Consider the following 6,113-nt stretch of genomic DNA (forward strand, 5'->3'; position numbering starts at 1 on the left):
TCCGAGTGAAAATACATAAACAGTATGTAAAAGATGGTTGTTTCCTCTAGGTCTGAAAAGGGAAACCAACAAGTGGAATGTCTTAAACCTGTGTTCTTTCAAAGGATGAACACCGTTTTGCCTGCACAAACAGTAATCCTGAGTAAGTTTCAGGGCATGGGGAGAGACAAGCGAACACCTCATCTGTGACATCTGGTTTCCAAAACCAAACTCCAGATTTCACAATGGGACATCGCAAACCCAACAAGCGATGTCACTGTGGCTACATCTAGCTTTTATATAAAGTTGCTGTCAACCACATGTGCACGGTTAGCACATTTATACTAGCTTTCAAATAGGAAGATGCAAGCTATCTTGATTATTTCTCTACAACCCTACAAAATCGTGTTTCAAAGCAGTCAAAGCTTTGCATGAAACCTAATTAATAAGGAGTGTGTTGGTGGTCTCAGATGAAAATAAGTCACCATCTGATTCTAAATTATTGCTGACTCAGGTTGGATGAGAGCAGATTTTTTTAAACCTCCATATTGAAAAAAAAAAAGTATAAAATACTGTATTTATGAGTCCAGCGCCTCTATCTAATGCTGTAGCCATGGTAAAAAAGAAAATGAACTCTATTAGTTCCAAAGTTTGTATTTATTGTACATGTATCATGTGTAATAAATATAACACGGTCATTAATAGGCCTTAAAATCAGGCAAATACAACCTCAAATTAACAACCACACATGACTGAATACACCGTGTAATTATTATTCTTTTTTTAACAAAACTAAGAAAAAATGCAGAGGAAGTGTACAGAAAAACTAAGTACAATGTTACTGCTTCTATAGGAAGAATGAGGGTAGAAAGAGGATAGTGGTGGGGTATCCCCCCAACCACTCCCCCTGCCAGTGGCAGACGCCCTCAGACATGGGTGCATTGGTGGTTCTTGGTGTCCGGGGATGGGCGTTCAGGTACGCACCGGCTCACTCCTGGTGTCTGCTTGTTGAGGCCTGGAGCCTGGGGCTCGCTCAGGCCCCTTCGGGGGAGGGGGGTGCCCTCGGCCTCTGGGCCTGGGGCTCGGTCACTCTGGCACAGCTCGCTGCCAGCGGAGCTCACGGGCACATCACTGCTACCCCCCCTGCCTTCTGCTCCGCAGCTGCTGAGTGACCCCTCATCTGGGACTCTCCTCAGCTCTTTCCGAGACAGTGGCACGGCTGCCCCTCTGTTGGTCTTCCTTGGTCTCTTGTGCTCTGAGGGTCTCTGGATGTCTGGAGTTTTGATCTCCTCCATACCTGCTTCATGCCCTATGGCTCCCACACCCTCTAGCAGATCATTACATGAAGGAACCTTTTAAATACAAGCGCGCTCATGCTCACAGGTGTACACACGGGTGCTCACACACACAAACTGCACCCTTTTTGGCTCCTACCTCAAAGCACACTGTGCGCTGACGTGCTGCACAATAATATTCAAAGTTTAGTATTTACTGTTATATTCACATAGATCATCGCGATGATGTTGTTTATTAAATTGCTCTCTTTTTTTTGCTTGTTTTCTCTTTTTTCTTTCTCAACAGGTGATCCAGGTGAGTGATATATGTATTTTTTGTCTGTTTGTTTTTGTTTTTTGCCCTTCATCACCGTTCCTCTTCCCCGCTTTTTTTCTTTCCTTACCTCTTTCTTTCTCCCTTTTCTTTCCCCCAGTCATGTCTGTCCCGTGTGTAGCAAGTGAAAATAAAATAAAATAAACAATAAAAACAAAGGTCAATCAAATGGACCAATACGGCAAGGCCGGGATGGTCCATTTGGTAAAGTAAATCCGTTGGGCATCTTTCTTGGCCTTTAGACAATAATTCTGATTGCAAAAGAACCAAACGGGACAGGCGGGGGGGTGGGGGGGTGGGGGTTGGGGGGGGAGAGAGAAAGAGGGTAACAAGGAACCAGGAGCTGACGAGTGGGAGAATTTTCAAAGTAGTTTTGCAGTTTTCTGGTCTGAAACATTCAGATGTGGGTTAGTGAAGATGAAAGGCATCAGCACCGATCTTCCCATCAGTCTGGAAAGGGTTTAAAAGACATTTCTAAACAATTTGAAAACCATCCTTCTACGGTGAGAAGGATGATGAAAACCATCTTTCTACAGGTGAAACACTTTCAAGAGAGTTACCAATCTTCTCAGGAGTGGACGTCCCAGCAAACTGACTCAAGGTCAGACCGTGCAAAAAAACAAACACAGCATATGAGTAAAAACACCTCATACCAGCTGTAAAACACAATGACTGAGGGCCACAGGACCTGGGTATCTTGCAGTCATTGAGTCGATGAATCAGTGACTCTGTATACGAAAGCAGCCTTGAGTCAAATGTGAGGCCATCTGCCTGACGGCTAATGCTTGGCCCAAATTAGGTCATGCAAAAGAACAAATATCCCAAGCACAGCATTAAATCTACATCAGAGTGAAAATAATCAAAGTGTTGCAATGGTCCAAAGTCCAGACCTCAACACCACTGAAGTTCTGTGGTGAAGAGTGGGCCAAAATTCCTCCACAGCGATGTAAAAGACTGATAAAGTCATACAGAAAACAATTACTCCAAGTTATTTCTGATACACGTGGTTCTACAATCTGCTAAATCACAGGGTTTATTTAATGTTTCACACTTTTAGGTAAGATTTAGGTTTTGGGTGAGGTCATTTCACTCCCTGGACAATTTGCCAGTCTATCATAGACTAACACAGAGAGACAGACAGTCACTGACACCTGCTGCCAATTAAGAATCACCACTTAACCTAAAGTCCATTTTCTAGACCGTCAGAGGCAGAGTAATCCAGCCTGTGAGGACGTTCTTGCAGGATTTTGTTGCAGTGAACTGATCATTTTTCAAAAATTGGGGACAAAAACAAAATGCATTCACAGTGGCATAATTCTTAATATATATATAAATTTCACATTTATTATATTATCCACTCATATGCTCAATATATAAAGTAACAGATCTAACATAGCATCAACTCCCAACATCTGTTTAATCTCTTCTTGAACATCTTATCAATAAATGAGGCTAATCGCAAATTCCCGATCTAGCCACAACCCCTCCAACAAAGTTCAGATGAGTTATTATATTTTGAAGTAATAATTGGTACGTCTCATTTTGATTTTGATTTTCCATCTTGGGCTATTTGGGAATTTACGTCCACCTTTAGACGTTTCCTCCCATTTTTCATCTGCTATAATTGGGCTTAAATCAGGTTTCCATTTAACTTTAAACTTTTTTTTTTGTTCACATCAACATGAAATGTTGAAAATAAGATATTTTTTTAAGTACTTATGGACAGGCTGCTGCTTCACAGCTAAACAATTCTGGGTTTGAGCCATCTGGTCAGCTGAGGCCTTTCTCTGTGGTTTTTATATCTGTTTTGTTTCTGCATGGGGGATTTTTCCCCTCCAAAGTCCAAAGAAATGCTTGTTAGGCTCAGTGGTTGTGAGAGTGTGCTGTTATACGTCTCTGGTTGTTTGCCCTGTGATGGGCTGGCAACCTGTCCGCTGTACACCCTCTATCTCACCCTGTGTCAGCTGGTAATCCCCTCAAATGTAGTGGTTTAAAATATAAAGTGTCAGGTAAAAATAAGTGCTTAAGAGTTGTACTTTTTCAAAAATTTCACCAGCGGAAGTAAAGTTTATGTGGTGCTTTTCTGGAAAATATTAGACAGGGCAGCTGACCGCAGAGTCCAGCTGTAGTTTCTTATTTCTCTCTCTTCCTCCACACTTGGTGCCAAGATTTTTCTCTCCGTGCCAGTTTCCCTTTCCTCTATCTCACTGGACTTTAATAAGTTTTCACAGGCTCCCGATGGTTAGCGGAGTGCCAGAGTGATTTCAGCAGTCTTAACTCTCCACAGGCCAAAGAGGCCACATGAAGAGGAGAGCTTGCCCTTATCATGCTGGATTTGCCCGCAGAGGTGGGGGAGAGACAGAGGTATAAAGAGCTGAGGAGAGAGGAAGGAAGGTGGCTCAGAGTGTGAGTCAGAGTATCATTCTTCTGATTCCTGCCAAGCTGCTGGGCAGGAAATGAGGCAGAGGACACCCGCTGACCTGCCGCCACTTGCCGCCTATCAGCCTATCACAGAAACAATTTAAACAGCTAATGGAACTGGGCCGAACCTCTTTCGATCCCATACAGGGGGCACCGTGACTCATGCTCCTCATTTCTGATTAGAGCTCCTCGGGCTTCAAGTGCTCTGCACCAGACAGGGGATGGACCCAGCTAGTTATTTTATTAAACATATCTTTCAGGCGGACGTGTGCAACAGACTGAGTGCACACAGTTTGTTTACGTATGATCGCTTAGAGAGATTAAAAACAGGAAAGACAGTCACGGCCTGTGCAGGAAGAAGGGAGTTGGCGAGGGGGGTCAGTGTGCAGGTGGAGGTGGGGTCCGGCGTCGGGTGACTAAGGGGCGATTAGGGATTTTTGCCTGAGCATGTCCCTGACCCAGTCAGAACAGGATGAGGGGGAAACAGGCAGAGGGGCGGCTGCAGAGAGACCCCAGCAATTGACCGTGTTCCTTTTTCAGACCTTGTGTGTGTTGACTGCAGAGAACACACATTTGATATGACAAATATATTCAATCATCTTTTTATATGTAAACATCCTGTGGGATGAATGAAGTGGCAAGATTTTACAAAAGTAGGTATTCACCAAAATGCCTCCTAATCAAATATTCTCAACAAAGAGATGGATTTAAAGTCCTTCATCAATCATTCTTTCATTTCATGCAGTCTCAGTGGCATCATCATCTTTCCCACTTCCTTTGACCTCCGCTCGCTGATTGACAGCTATGTGGAAAAAAACAGAGGAACGTTTCCTTCCTCGTTGTGTTCGACCAGAACAATGCGAGTGTGGGTGTGTGATCTGATGAACCAGCAGCAGCAGCGCACCACCCTGCTCTACAGGGGTCTGTAGACCTGTTTCTCACAGCCTGTAGCAGAGAAAATGAAATGTATGTAACTGTACATGTGAATAACATGTAGGGCTTCTGTCAGTAGTTGTTTATTTTATAGAATCGTGTGGGAATAGATGAGCCTGGAATAATCAGTTTGTTATTTGGTGTATTAGATAACGGTGAAAAGCACCTTCATGTTAAAGAGTTTAAATGACTCGTGAAATAATTATGAAATAGTTACCAAATATTTGTTGCAGCCCTATAATCAACAACAAAACGATTTAAGAAGGCTGGGATCATCACCTCGTCCGATTGTACCAGCGATCCAGTCTGCTAGGTAAACCCCGTTCCTCATAACTTTTATCATTTTATTCCGACATAAAACAGCAAAATGATGAAATTCCTCAGCCTCTGAAAACTGCAAACATTTAAATAATTGATAAACGTGCTGGATAGATTGCTTTCTGATTTATGATCTTCTGCGATGCAAAACTGTTAATGTTAGGACAAATGTAATTATATGACTTTCAAGCAAAAAAAGTCTTTTGTTTCGAGCTGAACGACTCCGTCGGTGTGACTAATTGTCAGCATGGTTATCGTTTTGTTCCTTTGTGATTTCTCTGCCTTTCTTGTAACTACACTCATATCTGAGCACACCTGACGGGCTCATATTATATATGTTTTTTTTACCGTGATTTAATAGTGTTGCCCAAATGATGTAATCAGCTTTACCCCTACACCTATTAACCTCTTCAACGGTTACGCCTTGCTTAAACTCCTTTTTTGCCTTGAGAACTCATGTAATTCTTCATAGCACAGCTTCAACAAGGAGCTGGAAACATACACCACATCACAAAGGATACTGGATTGAGATCTGGTGACTGTGGATGCCATTTGAGTACAGTGAATAGTGTTGAGTACATGTTTAAGAAAGCAGTTTGAAATTATTTGAGCTTTGTAACATGATGTGAAATCCTGCTGGAAGCAGCAATCAGAAGATGGGTACACTGATGGTCATAGATGGATGGACATGGCTGTGGGGTTTCATCAAGCCTAATTACACTTAATTATCGTATTATACCACCAGCAGCAGCATGAAGGATTAATACAAGGCAGGACAGATCCATGCTTTCTTGCCTCAATCTCAGATCCTACCATCGGGATGCTGAGGCAGAAATCAAGACTCAACAGACCAG

This window comes from Maylandia zebra, linkage group LG7 (assembly GCF_041146795.1).
Source record: "Maylandia zebra isolate NMK-2024a linkage group LG7, Mzebra_GT3a, whole genome shotgun sequence".
NCBI lineage: Eukaryota > Metazoa > Chordata > Actinopteri > Cichliformes > Cichlidae > Maylandia > Maylandia zebra.